Genomic DNA, 20,017 nt, shown 5'->3' on the forward strand with positions numbered 1-20,017 from the left:
CAGCTACCTAAAGAAGGGAAGGGAAGGGGGAAGGGGGGGTGGGGAACGTCCTTCTTTTTGGAATGGAAAAGACTTAACAGTTATATTTCCTAAACCTCATTCTTCTCCTTGAAAAGCACCTACAAATTAGAAGCAATCCTAAGAATAACAGCTTCCTTAGAATGCTCGCCTCCTTACATCTAGTTATTTTTCAGAAGAAGAATTAGACAAAAATAATACAAGTGGGAAATAAAGAGAATGACCTACTTTACACGGGGGGTGGGGGTGGGGTGGGGTGGGGTGGAGAGCTCTTGGTGAGCGTTTTGATCTAATTGACGGTGTGGAGTTGCATGACCAAATAAGGCGGTGCTAGTTATGACGGGGCTGTAGAGACTCAAGCCTTGAACTTGGGGTGGGGGGGGGTGGAGAGGAAGAAATGAGATTGGAGTAGAGAGTAGGCAACCCTAAACCCTTCGAATATTGTGAAACACCTAAGGGAAGCCCCTTTCTAATAGTTAGCAGAACTCAGGGAAAGGGTTTGACAAAGGGACAGGTGGGGGCGCATTTTTTTTCCAAGACAGCCTTTACATCTCTCCCTGATGGCTTTAAACTGGTTTAATAGAACTAGACTACGAAATTTGGATTGTTGATCTCCACATTAAAGCTCAAGGGCTTGCCTGGGGTGGGGGGGGGGGGCGGTGCAGAGCTGAGAGGAGAGGAGGCATGGGAGGATTTGGATTTGATTGTTCTTTGAGGCTGTAATTTTCTCACTCCCTGTCTGTTTATTCAGGGTGGTGGTCCTTCTATGGGAAGAAAAATTCTCCCGTCCCCTCTTATTTGGTACGGAAGGTGTTTGTCTCAAGTAGGGGTTGATGGGAAAGCGGTGGCATTTGGCGACTTTCAAGCTGAGCCTGTCACTGTGGCATCTAAATGTGGTGGGGAGGAGTTCTGCCTGGGAAGGTCCTGAAAAATCCAGCCTTTTTCAAGGTACCGCCTGAGTTGGTAGAGCCGCCCTTTTCTGCCCGACTTAAGTTTTGGAGCCATGCGGAATTATCAAACATCAGCTACTGGGCTATTTTAAGACTATTTATATACATCTGTCTCCTGCCTGATATTTGCTGTAGGCTTTGTGAAACCCTCGCTGTTTTTGCTCTACTTATTTTTCCCCTCTCTCCCTCTCCAGCTTCTCTCCTTCTTGGATCCTCGCCTGTCTCCTCCCACAAAGCGAAAAAAAAAGGTCACGTATGTTTGGAAAAATATGTAGGTCAGTGGAACATTTCCTGCACTTGTGCAAAAAAGAGAGGAGGGTGGCGGGGGGAGGGGAAGTAAAGAGGAAGAATGGGGGGGGGGGGATAGTGTGTGTTCCTCTAGGCAATCTCCTCTCCCCCTCACATCTACCTCCGACTTTAGAGGGGGTGGGGTGGGGAAGGGGCAGTTAGCATGTTCCTTTTCATCCCTGACCCATTTTCCAGACCAGCTATATTCTCCTTGAGATACTGATTATTTTGAAGGAGCAGCGGTAGCTAACGCTGCTAAACCCGCCACCACCCCCCCACCCGGCCTCGACAAACACCTCGGCCCTACTCCACACTAGCCCCTGCCCCCCAAGTTCCCAGCGTCTTCCTCTGCCGCCCCCGCCCCTAATTCGGGAACCACTTTTTTCGAATCCAATAAAGAGAATTCAGTCTCCAGCGTGCAAGGACACCAAAGCCCAGACCTCTGTCCCCCAGGCAGTGTTGGGGGAACAGAGGGGGCGGACCACGCACGCACAGACACGCAGGTGAAAGTGGGAGGGGGTAGCCAAATGCAAGCTTTGCCAGGAGCTGGGGGGGGGGGTGTGCCGGGGGAGGGTGGAAGCTTTCTGCCCCCCGGGTGCCAACTTTGATAGGAACTCTTGCACCGCCTCTCTTTGGCTCCTATACCTCGAGACCACCTCCCCGCACCCTCGCCCCTGCTCCCCCCACCTTCCGCCTCCCTCTGCCCGCCGGCGACCAGGCTGCCAGGCTGCAGCGGGACCCCGGTGCCTTCCAGCAGCAGCCCCGGCCGCTGGCCGCGGGCTGCGGGGGTCCGAGCCCGCAGCTCCAGGGAAGACCGGTGTCGGGTCGTGGGTCCCAGAGCCACCGCGCCGTGCGTGCGTGTGCGGTGTGTGTGTGTGAGAGTCCTCCAGGCGCAGCCGGAGCGGGAGCCCCGGGATGCGGCTGCTGCTCTCACCATGAGATACCGCGGCGGCGGCGGGAGCGGCGGGAAGGAGGAGGAAAAGGAGGAGGAGGAAGAGGAGGAGGAGGAAGGGGAGGAGGGGGAGGAGGGGAAGGAGGAGGAAGGGGAGGAGGGGGAGGAAGGGGAGGAGGGGGAGGAGGAGGGGGAGGAGGGGGAGGAGGAGGAGGAGGAGGAGGAGGAGGAGGAGGAGGAAGGGGAGGAGGGGGAGGAGGAGGGGGAGGAGGAGGAGGAGGAGGAGGAGGAGGAGGAGGAGGAGGAGGAGGAGGAGGAGGAGGAGGAGGAGGAGGAGGAGGAGGAGGAGGAAGGGGAGAAGGCGGAGGCGGAGGCGGCGGCGGCGAGTGAGGGAAGCCTCCCGGGCTGGCTGTGCGTGCGCAGGAGTGTGCCCCGCGAGCAGCCCGGCCTCCTGCAGGAGCGGGGCAGCGGCCGGGAGAGCCGCGAGGCGCCCCGCAGAGGGCGGAGCGGGAGCGGCAGCGGCAGCGGCAGCGGCAGCGGGAGCGGGAGCGGGAGCCGCCGCCAGCGGCCGGGTCCCAGCAGTCCCGGCTCTCAGGTTGCCTCGGCCGACAGCAGCAGCGTCGGCTGGAAGAGCGCGGTCCCCGCAGGGCTTGAGGGCTTCCCGCGGCAGCGGCACCGGCAGCGGCAACCGGAGCCCCCCGAGCCCCGCCGCCGCCAGCAGCCCAGGTAGAGCCGCTGGGGGGGGGGGGAGATCGGGGACCCGGAGAACGGGGGGAGACCAGCCGCTTTCTGGGGCTTCTGCTGGGTGACACACGACTACATGCCTCGCTCTGCGTGTGTGTTATGTGACCGTGGACACGCGTGGGCGGCTGTGTGTGTGTGTGTGTGTGTGTGTGTGTGTCTTCATTCACCTGCTCCCCGAGGCGCTGGGAGATGCTGCCCTCCGGCCGAGTCCGGGGACCCCCACGCGCAGAGTGGGTGACAGGGAGGGGAGCTGGGGGGGTGGCTGCCCCTGTGTGAGGTGGGAGACGATTTGTACAGGCACATACACACGCCCATGGCCCAGGGCTACTCATTTCTGCAAGCAAGCAGGAGGAGAAGGAGGTGGCGATTGCTACTCCGGTCATTTCAGGATTTGCTGAGAGTCTGGAGGAAGTAGCGGGGGCACCTCCGAGACTTTGGGATGCTTTAGATACTTTGGGGCAGCGTCTGAGGGGAACTTAGACCGGGCTGCATCATCTGCAGATTCATAAGCCATCGTCCCCACCCAAGTTTACCATCTCAGAACCTTCGGATCCCACGGTACGTCTCGAACTCCGAACTGAGCGCTTTAGGCTTGTACGGTTTGCCACCTCGAGCTGGGGAGGAAGGCGGTCGGGCATTCTGACATTCGGAGGGAAGGAGACGGTGGCATGGGTTCCGCCGGACACATCTTTCTGATTAGTGGATTCGAATTTGGCCCAAACTGGGTACTGAGTCAGTTGCTTGGGGAACTTGGAAGAGTCCGGCTTCTTGAATAGCCTGGTCAGTTGCCCTCTAGTTCCAGACTTTGCTTACACATGAAAGATGGGGGGGGCACTGAAGTTTTATTTGAAATGGGTACTTCAGTCCCCTGACATGAAGCACACTTTGGCTGTCATAATCTAAGCTTTTACTAAAGAAATCAGAAAGGGATTAACAGGGAACAAGGTGCTACATGCAAACAAACACAAAAACATCACTACACTATTGACCACTCCTTAAATGCTTAGGGTAGGAAACTTTATTTTCAGTACCGTGATTCATAAATAATTAGTAGCTAGATATGTTGGTTAAGCAATGGGGCAACCTTTAAACAGGGGGCACAGCTCCAAAAACTGCAAAGCTCTCTGGATTATAACAGGTATACATTATTACACTAAACTTTAAACTCTCAAATCCAACAGGTGTTCTCCTCCTGAATAGGGGTCTCTTCAGTGGAAAATTACATCTTTCTTTTCATTATTAAATGCTGCTTTCAGTCTCCAATACTTGACAGGGATGATACTTTTTTCCTTTGTTCCTTATTTAAAGTGTATGTCTTTAGAGGCAAAATGAAGTAGAGAGTTGAGATGACATGATTATTGTAGGCAGTGTAAACAAGTTTATCTGGATAATTTAGGACCCAGACTTTCTCTTCTTTCTTAGTAGGAGTGTACTTTTACTTTTGACTTTCTACATTGACTCAGAAATATAGTTCACTTAACTCGAATAGACCAACTTATTAGTAAGGCAATCGGATCACTTCTGATATGCCTTTATAACAGCTGTTTCCAAGCCTAACAACTTATTTTCTGCTTTCAAAATATGGCTACCCTTCTTAATCTGGAAGATGTGTTTCAAAATTCAAGGACAAATACTTTCTTATCTTTTGCAACCTGATTTCCCAAAAGGAAAACCAGTTTCCACAATTTTCCTAATGATAGCCAAAAAACAAATATATAAACAGAATGGTTTGAGAGATTCATTCTGAAATAAGCCCTTATTTCACAAAAATTCAGTGTTTCATTTTAAAACCAAACTAGGTATAATAGAAGTATTGACATGTCTCAGCAGATCTCATTAAAACTTTAGTTAAAAATAAAGGGAGTGAACATAAACTCAATCAGCAACTATGTTTCCATCTTATAGAGAAATCATGGTCTAAGGCTTATAAGAATTATAAAGGAAAAGCTTTTAGCCATTTCCAATTGTGAAGTAAGATTTCTTTATTCAGTCTATAATTTGCCCCACTGAGTGAACATAAAGTAGATTTTGTCCTCAGTTCTCTTCTTGGCATTATATAGAATGAAATATATTCTAGAGGAAAGGTTATTAATAAACTATCACCTCCAAAAAATTGGAAATGAAAAGGCAGGAGCCTCATCTTTGAAAACCAAGACGAGTTTTAAAAAATGAGCATAATGAAAAAAATCCATAATATATAAATGACATGATTTAACAACTATGCAAACTATATGTATTAATACATTTGTTGAAAAACTCAATTATTTTTAGAGTTATTTTATTATAAGGAAAGGAATTTATCAGAAATATTTGCACATTTTCTAACTGACTGATAATGAAACTTGAAAAAAATTGCTTGCTATTATTTATTTGAATCAGTTCTACTTATTTTATGAGTAGTCATTCCCTTTTCCTACCATTCTAATACCTGTTTGCTAACACTTGGCACTTTTTAAAATGGTTTCAGAGGGAAAGTATATTTGCAATTTTTTATACTGAAATAATAGTTTTCTCTGTGTATACATATATCTGAATGTATGGGCACAGCCATATTTACATGTCACAACTTCATAAAGTAATACTCTCAAGGATATGTTATTTGAACACCGTGGACTGAAAGAACTAAGTTTTTTGGTCCCTTTGAATATTTTTATTTTTATTGCACTTAGTGTTCTTAAATGACTTGTCAGACCTTCCTTGGGGACCATGACATCATTAACTGTTGTACACTGATTATACTGCACAGGATGACTTCTCTTTTCCCAAGAGAGGTCAAATTGTTGAGTCATTTGAAATGTCTGAATGATTAAATATTCTTGGCTGCATTGTATCAAGTGTTTAATTGGCCACTCTATAACAAGTGTTTAATTTAGTTGAACTTTCAAATATAAATTATATGTGATCTCTTATTTTGCTTACAAAATGCCATGTTGGCATAACCATCATCTTTCTTGTATTTATCATAATGATCAAAAGAAAGGCTTTAGCTAAAAAGTGATATTTACTCAAAAATCATGAAAAAATCTTATCCTTTTATATTTTATACTGGTGAGATGCTTGACTATGAGTAATTCTGTTTTGAATGGTATTTCTGATGAACTACTTCTTTCTATATATCCAAGGCTTGACCTAATAAATGTTAACTGATTGATGAGTAATTTTGGATTGATGTACTAAATAACTATTTACTAAATAAGAACAGATACTAAGGAAAGTTTTTTTTAGATAGTTTTTTTGAAATTGTATCAAGTTTTCCTTTCTGTGGTTCATTAATTAAGTTACAATCTATCTCCAAAGCTGGGAACTGGCTTGCATGTACCATATTATCCTGTTGGCAAAGCTTCTGTAGACTTTTGAGAGAGTATTTGTGTAGAAGTTACTATGCAACTATGTTATATACCACTGTGCTGGATAGAGACCTGGCCTTGGAGTCAGGACAACAGGAGTTCAAATCCTGCCTCAGACACTTGATGTTAGCCATGTGACCTTGGGGCAAAACACTGAACCCTGATTTCCCCCATCCAGGGCCATCTCCAGTCATCCTGATTCATATCTGGTCACTGTACCCAGATGACTATAGAGGAGAAAGTGAGTCCCCCCTTCGCTCAAATCTAATCCATGTACTTGTCATGGCATCATCTCCCTGATGTCATGTCTTCTTTTAGAATAAAGGACAAACATCATCATCATCATGATCACAAATCTTATAAAATGGATTGAGTCTTAGAAAATTGTTATTTAATGTTTAAACTAAGGTCTTACCTATTCTACTTCAATATCCTTGTACAGGACGGATTTGGAGTTAGGAAGACCAGAATTAAAATTGTACCTTTCACATTTACTAGTCATGACACAATGAGCAAATCATACTACTTCTCTAACCCTCAATTTCCTCAGCTACAAAATGAAAGAATTGAGATTCCAAGAATTCTAAAGTTACCCCTTCCCCAGCTTTAAAAATACTATTATAAAAGCCATGTTGGGATGGGAAAAGAAATCAAGCAGTTAAAAAATGTTCTTGTTACACATTTAATTAGTGAGAAAGAACCTTTCCTTAGATTACAATATGTCCAAGATTGAAGAAGTAATAAACAGAATTAAGGGATTTAAACCCAGGTCATTTTGCACTGGGTAGCTAGGTGGTACAGAGGATAGCTGGACCTAGACTCAGAAAGACCTGAGTTCAAATTTGACTTCAGACACAATCTAACTGTGTGTGACCCTGGGCAAGTCACTTAACCCTGTTTCCCTCCATTTCCTTATTTGTAAAAAGGAGCTGGAAATGGCAGAACATTTCAATTGCCAAGAAAACTCCAAAAGGGTTCATTTGGAATGAACAACAACATTAATTCTGACAGTTCTACTTGTATACAAAGATGGAGAAGATTGTCTCCTTCCTCACATAAGCCATAGACCAATAGTCACTTACCTCTAAGAAACAGGGTGCTGAGGTATTGACCTCATCCAGGCATTTATAAAAGTAACTAAGATTAGCCATGGTGCAGGAAAGGGAGAACAAACATTTTAGTAGGATATATCCAACAGCATTAATATTACTTTAAAAAGTCTACTGCACAAGGCTTGTGTATATATACATATAATATATATGTCTATATACACACACACATATGTGTATAGTCAGAATTTCTTAGCATTTTGTGTATGTATCATCAGTCCCTTTGGTAGTTTGGTGAAGCCTATGAACCTCTTCTCAGAAATTTTTTTTTAAATTAATAAAATCAAATACATTGGATTGCAAAGGAAAGCATTTATATATTAAAACATAGTTAATTACCAGAAGATGTCCAAGAACCCCTACTAGAAGTTGAGTTGTTTATGGCATTGGACCAAAACATACAGTATAGTTTTCAAATTTTACCCTCATGGATACCTTATCCCAGATCTATTTAAATGGGTACATTCTTAGATAGAGTAGATCAAATCTAGCCTTCAGATGTGTAACGAATATTAAATCTTAAAATAGGAGTGCCTCTATGCATTTTTACTTGTTCAACATCTATAAGATACTTTACAATCTTACTTTTTTATTAAAAAAAATGTATGGCAGGGGCAGCTAGGTGTCGCAGTGGATAGAGCACCGGGCCTGGAGTCAGGAGTAGCTGAGTTCAAATCTGACCTCAGACACTTAATAATTGCCTGTGTGGCCTTGGGCAAGCCACTTAATCCCATTGCCTTGAAAAAAATCTAAAAAAAATGTATGGCAGCTTTAAGATAGACAGCTATATGTATGGCATCTTTAAGATGCTCTAGTTCAGAACCTTGAACACTTGTCTTTTACTGTCAGATTGGATTTCTTCCTGTCTTTACTATAAAAGCAATGTTCTTTTTATTGGCAACATTCTCCCAATGGGCAGCTTAATCAATAGCATATGGAGAGCAAGGAGTAGTGAAAGTTCTTCTCATTCTCTTTGGTTATCAAGGTTAGATTTCTTTGCCCTAGCATGTGCAATGCAGAATTTTGGCTTTAAAGAGAGACCACAAAAATCACTTGGTTCTATGCCCTCTCTTTTTTTAGATTATGAAATGAAACCTAGAAAGCTTAAGTAATTTTCTTTTTTTATATTTTATTTATTTTTTAATATTTAATATTTATTTATTCTCATTTTGTACAAATAATGTTTTTATACAGTAATAAAATATTCTTGTTTAAGAGTAAACAAAATACCCCCTCCCCCCCAAAAATATAGACTCGCTTGAGCAATAAAGTAAAGGGGAGAGAAAAAATTAAAATTAAAACAAATAATAGTAATAATTGTAGGTATGGCCAGGTGGCGCAGTGGACGGAGCACCAGCCCTGGAGCCAGGAGCACCCAAGCTCATATCCGGCCCCATATACCCAACAATCACCCAGCTGTGTGACATGCAAGCCACCCCAACCCCACTGCCCTCCAAAAACCAAAAACAGAAAAAAAAAGACCCAAAATAAAATAAAATAGTAATAATAGTAGGGGTGGCTGGGTGGTGGACACAGCATTGGCCCTTAAGCCAGGAACACCCACGTCCAAATCTGGCCTCAGACACCCAACGATCACCCTGCTATATGGCCCCAGGCAGGCCACCCAGCCCCATTTGCCCTGCACCCCCCCAAAATAATAATAATAAAAAATGTGCTTCAGTCTTTGTTCCAACACCAACAACTCTGTCACAGGTGGATCACATTCTTTATGATAAGTCCATCACAAAAGTTACTTCCATATTTTTCCACCGTTGCCATTGCTGATTCCAACTCCCTCCTTTCATATTTCTCCACTACCATGTACTATATTTTCTCTCTTCTTTCACTCTGACTCTGCTGTAGGGTATCTGAGTGGCACAGCAGACAGATGCCTGGCCCTGGGGCCAAGAGGCCCTGAGCCCCCCTACCACCCCTTAGGCCCAGCATCCACCTGGTCCTATGGTCCAAGATAGGCCATCCAATCCCAGCCCCTTGCAAGAAGTAAAAAAGAAAATGTGTTATATCTGACCACTCTCCCCCCATGGTCCATCCTCTCCTCCATCACTCACACCACCCCCAGCCCCACCTCCTTCTTATTCCAGATGCCTATACCCCACTGAGTATATATGCTGTTTCCTCTACTAGCCACCTCTGATGAGAGCAAAGATTCCCTCATTCCCCCTTGTCTTCCCCCTTCCATATGACTACAATAGCTCATTGTAATAAAGAAAAATCTTAATATATGAAATATCTTGGCCTATTTCCCCCCTCTTTTGTCTTTCTCCCATTACATTTCCCTTTTTACTATTGACTCCATTTTTACATCATATTTTATTTTCAAATTCAGCTTTCTCCTGTCCTTCAACTATAAAAGTTCCTTCTACCTGCTCTATTAACTGAGAAAGTTCATATGAGTATTATCAGTGTCATTTTTCTATGCAGAAATACATGCAGTTCATATCATTAAGTCCCTCATATTTTACCCTTCTCCAATCTCTATGCTTCACCCGAGTCCTGTATTTGAAGATCAAACCTTCTGCTCTGGCCATTCCAACAGGAACATTTGAAATTCCCTTGGTTCATTGAAAGTTCATCTTTTTCCCTGGAAGAGGACATTCAGCCTTGCTGGGTAGTTGATTCTCAGTTGCATTCCAAGCTCTTTTGCTTTATGGTATATTATATTCCAAGCCCTACGAGCTTTTAATGTAGTTGCTGCTAAGTCCTGTGTGATCCTGACTGCAGCTCTATGATATTTGAATTTGTCCTTCTGGCTGCTTGTAATATTTTCTCTTTGACTTGGGAGTTCTGGAACTTGGCTATAATATTCCTAGGGGTTGGGTTTTTGGGGTCTCTTTCTCGGGGAGATAGGTGGATTCTCTCCATTTCTATTTTGTCCTCTGCTTCTAGGATATCAAGGCAATTTTCCTGTAGTAATTCTTTGAAAATGATGTCAAGGCTCTTTTCCTGATCATTACTTTCAGGTATTCCAATAATTTTTAAATTATCTTTCCTAAGTCTGTTTTCCATATCAGTTGTTTTATCCAATGAGATGTTTCCATTTTCTTCTAATTTTTCATTACTTTGGTTTTGAAGTAATGAGTCCTGATTTCTTGTAAATTCATCAATCTCCCTGAGTTCTATTCTTTGTCTGAAGGATTTGTTTTCATCAGAGAATTTTGTTAACTCTTTTTCCATCTTGCCAATTTTGCTTTTTAAAGCATTCTTCTCCTCAATAACTTTTTGAACTGTTTAATCCATTTGACCTAAACTGGTTTTTAGCATGCTATTTTCTTCAGCATTTTTTGGGATTTCCTTGACTAGGCTGCTGACTTCATTTTTATGTTTTTCCTGCATCTCTCTCATTTCTTTTCCCAGTTTTTCTTCTAACTCCCTCATTTGATTTTCAAAGTCTTTTTTGAGCTCTGTCATAGCCTGATCCCAATTTCTGTTTTTCTTGGAGTCTTTAGATGCAGGAGCTTGTGTTTCCTCATCTTCAGACTGAGTATATTGAACCTTCTTGGAATCATAGATAATGTATTTCTCAATGGTGTTACTCTTTTTTCTCTGCTTGCTCATTTCCCCAGCCTAAGCCTGTTTTGGGGGTGTTTCCTGGGCTTTTGGGACACTCCCACAAGGATCTCAGTGTGTGAGGCTCTGTCCTCTCTCCTGGTCTGTGAATGACCTATGCACCCCCCTCTGCTACGGGGCTGAGGTAGGGGGGGCTGCTGTTCTATGGGGGGGCCTAGACTGCAATCAGGATCTGAATGTGGTCAGAACCCCAGAGTCCTGTTCTGGGGCAGAGGACAGAGCTCGTCAGTCTCTCTTCACTCCCCTCCCTCAGCTCAATGGGCTCATTCCCTGGGGGCTCCTGCTTATGGGCTCTGCCTGCTTATGTTTCCTGTATCTGGAATGCAGTGGCCAAGCTGCTCATTGCATGCCCTGAGGGCTGGACTACATGTGCTTGTTCTGGCAGAGGTCCCCCTGCTGTTCCCCTAATTTGTGCCTGGTGCTCCCCCGGGCATAGCTCAGGAAACTCCCCAGCTTCTGTGAGCTGCGGCTCCTAGCACCCTGGGGCTGCCTCTGGGTGGCTGAAGTTTTTTCACTCTGGCCAGCCACCCCTCTGGCAGGCTGCCCCTCCAACCCTGGGAGCAGAGCCTTTCTGCTCTTTTCCAGGTTACCTTGAGTAGGAGAACTGCCTCATTGGGTCCCTCTATAGGTTCTGTCTCTCGAAAATTTAGTTAAAGTCCTTAGTTTCAAAGATTTATGAGAGAGCGCCTAAGATAGGATCCGCTCTTTTCACCATCTTGGCTCTGCCCCGCTTAAGTAATTTTCCAAAGATCATGTAGGTAGAAAGTAAGTGAACTAGGATTTGAATACAGGACTCTTGACTCCAGTTCTGGGTGTCTTTCCTATATCACTTTGAATATGGCCTAGGGGTGATTGAAGTATAGATAGTAGCAGTAACATATTTAGGATTTTCAGATTGTGTTTTTACATACCTCTTACACTGGTCAAAATTGGTCTCTTCATTAAATAGCCTGAGATCCATTACTAGAAGGAGTAAGGGTGGCAGCAGTGAAATTATTTTTCTTTTTCTCCTTTTTAAAGACTAGTTCAGATTCCAAATGGTCTATGTGGCCTTCCCTGATCACCTTAGCACATAATGACCTTTTACTCCAACGAACTCTTGAAATACTTAGGTTCTACACAAGTTATTTAGCATTTATCATGTTCTCTCTTTATGTAAGATAACATTTAGAATGGGAAAGGAATTTAGATATTATTTCACTTAACTCCTTCTAATTACACATACGAAAAATTGAGAACCAGTGAAGTCAAATGACTGTTTTGCCATCTGTTTCCATATAGATTATAAGTACCTTGAAGCCTAGGATCTATAACTAATATAGTTTCTTCCTTGAAATACCTTATACTTGGTGGGTACTTGGTAATATTTCTTTAGGAAAGGTTATCTTGTCCATTAACTTGGACAGTTATAATATAGCCTCTAACTACTCTCCGTGCTACAAGTTTCTCCCTTTGCCAACTGATTCTCTAGTATACAACTATTAAAATGACATTTCAAAATGACAGCAGTCCCCTGATCAAGAAACTCCTGTGGTTTCTTCTCCCTCCTAAGTGCAAACAAGAAATTTTCAGTTCAGTCCTTCATAATGTGATTCTAACCCTACTTTTCCAGACTCAACGCACATTATATTCTTTCACATATTCTGAATACCAGTTAAACCGGCCTTCTTGCTCTCCTTCATGGTTGACATTTCTTCTCCTGTCTTTGCATAGACTCTCTCTTTTGTCTAGAATGTATACCCTTTTCTTACTTCTTTTCGTAGAACCCCTTGTTTTTGTCTTTGTTTGGTTGTTTTAATGCTTAACTCAAGTATGCTACCTCCTCCATTTTTTTGCATTGCTTCAGCTATATATTACTTTCAGTTACTTTTTGTTTACCTTTCATTTAGTTGGCATTATGTTGTATCTTATCTCTCTACATGTTATCCCCACTGCCATTCCCATAGAATAGAAATTCCTTTTGGTCTTTGTATCTCCATTGCTAAGAACAATACATACATATATATATATATATATATATATATATATATATATATATATATATAAAATATAATATAATATATATATATAGCATATAGTAGAGTAACTCTTAAAAAATACCTGATGATTGATTTGAATAACAAGAATGGAGGAAGACAAGACAGTTTGGAAGAATCTAGTTTCTTAATGTTCCTAGCACTTAACATTAATTTTGTTAATGTACTCCTCCCAGGTAAAGGCCAAATAGACATTTTGTTTGTTGAAATTGTATTCAAAAGTGGGTATAAAACCCATATCATAACTTTTTCATTTCTCTTTACACAACCTCAAATTCCAAAATATTTTATAAAGAAAGAAGTTATTACTCCCCAAAGTGCATTTTAAAAAAAACTCTCACAGCCTGGGAATCACTTAATAAACTAAGAGGTTAAATAAAAAAATCAACAGAAAAATTACATCTTTGCCCATTGTAGCCTATTAGTTTTAGTGTGACAGCATATAATGATTCTTTTTTCAAGTTAGAAAATCTAAATATTCAATAAAGTTCTTAGGGAAAGATGAATTTACTTTAAATCTGTACCATTACCAATGTCTTGAATTTAAACCTGAAGGTTTTTTTAGGCACAGAGCCTTAAATATTAATAGAATAAAGAGTCAAATTTAATGAAATGTAATACTACCTTTGATATTGTAAAGCTAACTCAGAATTTGTTTTTGAAATTGAAATATTGCTCTTTGGTATCCTATGCTCCTACTTCTGCAAAGTTATTAATTGTTAAGGGGGAAGAAAAAGCTTCCCTGGAGGTACTTACCACAGTTCACAGTTTTACTCTTGTACAGTTCATTTTATATATCATGACTACTTAGAGATAATAGTGTGTCTATGCAGCACAAAGTGTAGAGAAGATTTAGTAATGACTAAGCCTATTAGAGGAGGCAGTTAGGTAGCCAGTGGATAAGTGGCCTGGAGTCAGGAAGACCTGAGTTCAAATCCATCTGAGAAGCTAACTATATGACCCTGAGCAAGTTGCTTATTCTCTATCTTAATTCACTGGAAAAGGAAATGATAAAACACTTCAGTATCTTTATTAAGCAAATACCATAGAGAACATTAACGTGAAGAGTCAGACATAACTGAACAACAACAATGTCCATTAAACCAATGTAGATTGCCAGTCTGGATACTTCTAACCCAAATGGTAGAAGGAGAGGAGAAGAGAGAAGAGGGAGCAGAAATGACCTGAATTAACTAATTTGATTGTCTGTGTTTCTCAAAAAAGAATGTGCCTTCTGGTATACCCTCCATTACTCTATGGGCATATGTTATTCTTAATTATCTGAGAAGAATTTAGTCTTTTATAAAGCCTTTCCTGTTCTTATCCAATCTGTTGCAATTGTCAGTAAGTAGTATTTTCACTGACATTTCGTGTGGCAACTGTGCACTAGCTTGTTTGTTTCAAACAGATGTGAAACAAGGAAAACAAAGGATATTTTCAACAGCGTGTATATCCCTTGGCTAATCCACCTTTCTTGGGTTTATGTGTGTGGGTGGGAAACTCTAACCCTTTGATGAGAGAGTAGAAAGAGTGCTGGTTTAGAATTAGAAATCCCAAAGTTGCTTCTGCCACTTAACGATTGTGAGACTTAAAGAAGACACAACTTTTGTTTTTGTTTTTGTTTTTGTTTTTGTTTTTTGCAAGGCAATGGGATTAAGTGACTTGCTCAAGATCACACAGATAGGTAATTATTAAATGTCTGAGGTAAAATTTGAGCTCAGGTCCTCTTGACTCTAGGGCCAGTGCTCTATCTACTGCGCCACCTGGCTGCCCCAGAAGACACTTAACTTTGAAGTCATTTAATTTTTTGTGCCTCTGCTTTTTCATCTTTAAAATTAGGGGGAGGGAATCTTCTTTACTCACCTCATAGGATCAAATAAGCTAACTATGCATGGTGTTTGGTAAACTAAAAAGGTCATATAATTATCATCTGTCATTATTGTTGTGGTTTGGCCCAGATCTGGGGAACTCCCTCTGCTAAGGCAGGTCAGCAATTAGTTTGGAACTTAAAGTCTTAGATAGCTTCCTAGAAGTAGAAATGCTTAAGTTCACTTACTGATTGTCACCCAACCAATTAGAAGCAGAATTTGAATCCAAGTTTTGCTGTCTTCAAGGTCTATCTACCTCATTTACTTTTTTTCACCATACGATGGTATTTCTCTGATATTATCCATTTTTGAAATGACCTCTGTCCAGTTTTCCCAAGGGCTTTTCTCTTCACTCTTTCTATTCCCTCTTTCTACCTATTCTTCATTCTCCTCTTTCCTCTTCCTAACAATACAGAGATTGTCAATGTTGGGGGTTAGCCTAGAACTGTGCTTTGTTGTCTTGCCCAATGTATTTTTTGTTGTTGTTTAGTCATTTCTCAGTCCTGTCCAAGTCTTCATGACTTCATTTGGGTTCTCTTGGCAAAGATGCTGGAGTGGTTTGCCTTTTCCTTCTCCAGTTCATTTAACAGATGGGAGACTGAGGCAAATAGGATTATATGACTAGAATGTCTGAGACTGGATTTGAACACAGGAAGACTAACTGCAAGCCTGGCACTCTATCCACTGCACCACCTAGCTACCCAAGATCTATTAGTATTTAAAAGGCAATTTCTACTATTTTGCCCCTCTGACACCTAATAACTAACACACTGAAACCTGGTGTTTTCCATCCACCCCCAAATATGCTTGTATCAGTGGCACCCCTGCACCCCAGAATTACCAGTAAAATGGAAATACCAAGTCCTGTCTTTGCCGCTTGCTATATATGACTAGATAGCCTACAACTTTTTCCTTATCTATAAAGTAGTAATAATAATTATAATAATAATAATACTCATACTAAGAAGGTGTCTTGTAAGTGTAAAATATTCCAAGAAAAGGTAAACTGTTACTCTTTGCTGTTTTCCTGTTCTCAGTTTCACTACTAACCCCACCTGATATTCCAAAGTTGTAGATGTTTAATACACTAACTTCTTTCAATTTGCTCTTTTTTCTCCAGCATAGGAGCTATAAATCATATTCTTTCACCACAATCATTTTTGGACCATCCCTCTTTTCCCCCTCTTACCCAGAATACTGTAGAAACCTTCTAATTGCTCTCCCATTTAACAGGTTCTTCTCATTTAATACTTGAACAAGACGCTAGAGTAATCTTCCTCAGTTTTTAATCATATTACTACCATGACATTCAAAAGTATAGAGATTCACGGTTACCCAACACGTCAGATTCAAACTTCTTGTTTTGGTATTTAAAATTCTTCATTCACTTATCAGTATAATTTCTCATTACTCTAGTACAATAATGCACACATTTCAACAAATAAATGCTTTTCATTGGTGGTGGCTTCCCTGTCTCTCAAATTGTTTTCATTTTGTAAGGGCAACAAAAGGAGAATGATTTAAAAAAAAGAAAAGTAGCAGAGAATGATAGATTCCTAAGCATCTGGAACTATTTAATTCTTTAAATTTGTATAAGCCAAGATATCTTCCCACCTTAGCATACAAGAAAGGGGATAACCCAGTTATACCTTAGATATTCTGAATTGGGAAACCAAAAGCACTAAGTCTTATAGAGAATAAAAATGGGAGGGCCAGTTTCTCACTTCCCTTTCTCTCCTCTATCTATGAGTCATTCAGAAGTTGACTATGCCAGGGACTAGTTATGTAAGTTTTTAAAAGTTGACCTTTATCCTGTACTTCCTTTTAGTGGTAAACACTTATACTTATAGCTCTTATACTACTTCAAAGCATATTTAAAAAATTGAGCACTGGCAAATCAGTCTTTATAGTGTCAAAAACCTTATAGTTTTGTTTCTAATTTATTCACAAACTGGCCCCCAATTACTAATTTTAATTTTTGAAATAGCTTAAAATGAGGATGAAATTTAATAGGGATAATAAACACAAAAGCCAACGTTTAGGCCAAAAGAAAAAGTCCATTCCTTAAGCATAACAGTGGGTGAACTATGCCTACATAAGTATGTCTGAAGGCTCATGGGTTTTAGTTGACTATATCTTTAATATCAAAACAGTATATGAACAAACAAACATGATCTTTGGTTTTCACTGAGAAAACACATTGTCCAAAATATAGGATCTGACAGTCATATCTGTTCAAACCACAAGGACAGTAGTGTACTGGTTTCTGGGCACAAAATTTTCAAAAGTCATGGAATAATTGGGAGGCTGAAGGGCCCCAAATTATGACATATGAAGATCACTTATAGTAACTGAGAATGGTTATCATAGAACAGAAGAGTCTTGGTTCTGAGGAGTGGCACAAGATAACAGTCTTCAAATATTTGAAAGGCTCTCTCTTTGGAAAAGGGATGAAACTTAGTCTGTTTGTGTCTACGGGGCAAAACTAATAATAGCATTTGCAGAGAGGCAGATTTTGTACTCAATGTAAGAAGATATCTAATAAAAAAATATATAGCATCCAAAAGTAGAATGGGCCTTAAGGATCATCTTAAGTTTTGTTCTGCTCGCCCCCAAAAAAACTTTCACTGGTATTTTACATGTGTGGGGATGTGTCTATTGACTTGTTAGATTTGCTGAGTCCTAAAAGAATTAGTTTTCTCTTCCCGCTCTAGGAGGGAAAGAAATAATGGTATTCTCTAACTAGATCTGGACAGCAGATCATATCATACCAGAAAGCATAGTGTGTGTTCAACAATCATGCATGATTTAACAGTAGCTAGTATTTATATATCACTTTAATGTTTACAAAATGACTTAAATATATTATCTCATTTTATCTTTAAAACAACCCTATGTGGTAGGTCCTATTATTATCATATATTTTTTCAGTTATTTCCAACTCTTTGTGACCCCATTTGGGGTTTTCTTGGCAAAAATACTGGAGTGGTTTGCCATTTCCTTCTCTAACTCATTTTACAGATGAAGAAACTGAGACAAACAGCATAAAATGACTTGGCAAGAGTCACAAATTTGAACTTGTGAAGATGAGTCTTTGTGATACCAGGCCCAGAATTCTATCCACTTCACCATCCAGCTGCTCTCTTTTACAGATAAGAAGATGAATACTGAAAGAATTTAAATGATATGTCTAGGACCACACAGCTAGAAAGTATCTGAAGGAGGGTCTGAACTCAGATTCCTGACTTCAAGTCTGACACTGAATCCATTATCTCACCCAGTTGCCTAATTTAATTTGGAATAGGAGATTCTGATGTTACCAACAGAAAAGTGCAGGCTCCTAAATAGAGATAACACTCAGAGATCTTCATTTTAGACATGATTTTTTAAAATTAATTTTTCCTATTTATAAGCATTTATTTTGTCTCCTATCCATCTACTGGAGAAGGAAAATGAAAATGAAAAAACAAAGTACTTGTACCAAATATGTAATCACGCAATCATCACATTGTTTGTGCAAATTTTTGCCTCATCCTACAACTTAAGTCTATCATCTCTCTGTCAGGATAGCATTCTTTAGCATCATTCCTCTGAAACTGTTGAGGGTCATTGCACTGATTAGAGTTCTTGAGTCTTTCAAAGTTGTTTGTCAACAGAGATCAGATAGTTTGAAAGGCATTTTCAAGGATATGCAGCTGCAGGGGCTCCTGGCTAGGGTATCAGCTGTCTTTCTGTAGGATTTGTTGAATCAGAGGCCAATGAAGCCTTTTCTCAAGTAGCTTTCTTGATCTGAAGAAAAATAATCTTTGCTCTTGTGATTATTCTCCCTTGACAAGTCAGTGTTGTACAAACATTATCTATTATTTCTCTATCACCAGAACAGTTAACCATATGCACCTCCTTGCTTCTTTTTTTTTCCTTCAGTTTCCTTCAGTGTGATATAGTGGGAAAAGTATTAGAGCTGGAATCAAAAGTAATGATATCAATTTTGAAATTTGTCACAAATCAGTCATTACTTTGAGAAAGTTGTTTAACATCCCTGGTCCTCTATAACCTCATTTGTAAAATAAGAGTGTTGGCCCAAGTGATCCCCAAATCTCGAAAATTTCATGTATCCCTTCCTTCAAAAGTTTTTATAAAAATCACTTCTTCTGGGGCAGCTAGGTGGTGCACTGGCTCTGGAATCAGGAGGAGCTGAGTTCAAATCCAACTTCAGACACTTAATAGTTCCTTACTTGTGTGACCTTGGGTAAGTCACTTAACCCCATTGCCTTGCAAAAATTTTTGTTTCAAAAAATCACTTCCTGTATCAGACTATTTTTTTGTTTTTTTCAAGGCAATGAGGTTGTATTTGAACTCAATAAGATGAATCTTTCTGACTTCAGACCTAGTGCTCTTTACACTATGATGTCACCTAGCTACCCTTGCTTTGCTACTTGAAACTTTTTCAGTTTGTACTATATTAATTTGAAATTATGGTGTTCAGTAAATATATTTGTATCAGAGAAGCAGTATAGTTTGGTAGTTGGAGTGTTGAATTAGAAGTCAGAAAAACATGTGTTAACTCCTTTAATAATTACTAGCTGGGGCAGCTAGGTGGCACAGTGGATAGAACACTGACCCTGGAGTCAAGAGGATCTGAGTTCAAATCCAGCCTCAGACACTTAATAATTGCCTAGCTGTGTGACCTTGGGCAAGTCACTTAACCCCATTGCCTTAAATAAATTAAAAAATTTAAAAGCAAAACAAAAATTAATAATTACTAGCTGTATGGCCATAGACAAGTAATATAATTGCTTGAACCTCAATTCCTCATCTTTATAATAAAAATAGAATTAATGGGGCAGCTAGGTGACACAGTGACTAGAGCACCAGTCCTACAGTCAGAAGGACCTGAGTTCAAATCTGCTCTTAGACACTTATCAATTATCTAGCTGTTTGACCTTGGCCAAGTCACTTAACTCTATTTCCTTGCCAAAAGCCCAAAGAAAATATTACTAATTATTATAGATCCTTACAGTGTATAAAATACAGAAGAGACAATGTATATAAAATACTATATAAATTATTAGTTATTATAAATTATTATTATTAAAATGTGATTTGTCTCTCCAACCATCAGTCAATCATCAAGCATTTATTGAGAGCCTACTCTGTGCCAGACAAAGTGCCAGGTG

The 20,017-nt window shown here is 40.5% G+C and overlaps 1 protein-coding gene across 4 annotated transcripts in view; it reads left to right on the top strand.

The window, feature by feature from the left end:
- Positions 1 to 2,796: 2,796 nt before the first annotated feature.
- Positions 2,797 to 20,017, top strand: part of NPAS2 (neuronal PAS domain protein 2) — a 258,956-nt gene continuing 241,735 nt past the window's right edge. For 2 of the 4 annotated variants that reach the window (XM_074213809.1, XM_074213808.1), the window contains exon 1: positions 2,917 to 3,450. The gene's annotated coding sequence lies outside the window, so the exon portion shown is untranslated. Of the gene's footprint in view, positions 2,875 to 2,916; positions 3,451 to 20,017 lie in introns of those variants that run through there. The other 2 variants (XM_074213807.1, XM_074213806.1) reach the window with 2 other exon arrangements.

This window comes from Macrotis lagotis, chromosome 1, assembly GCF_037893015.1.
Source record: "Macrotis lagotis isolate mMagLag1 chromosome 1, bilby.v1.9.chrom.fasta, whole genome shotgun sequence".
Lineage (NCBI taxonomy): Eukaryota > Metazoa > Chordata > Mammalia > Peramelemorphia > Peramelidae > Macrotis > Macrotis lagotis.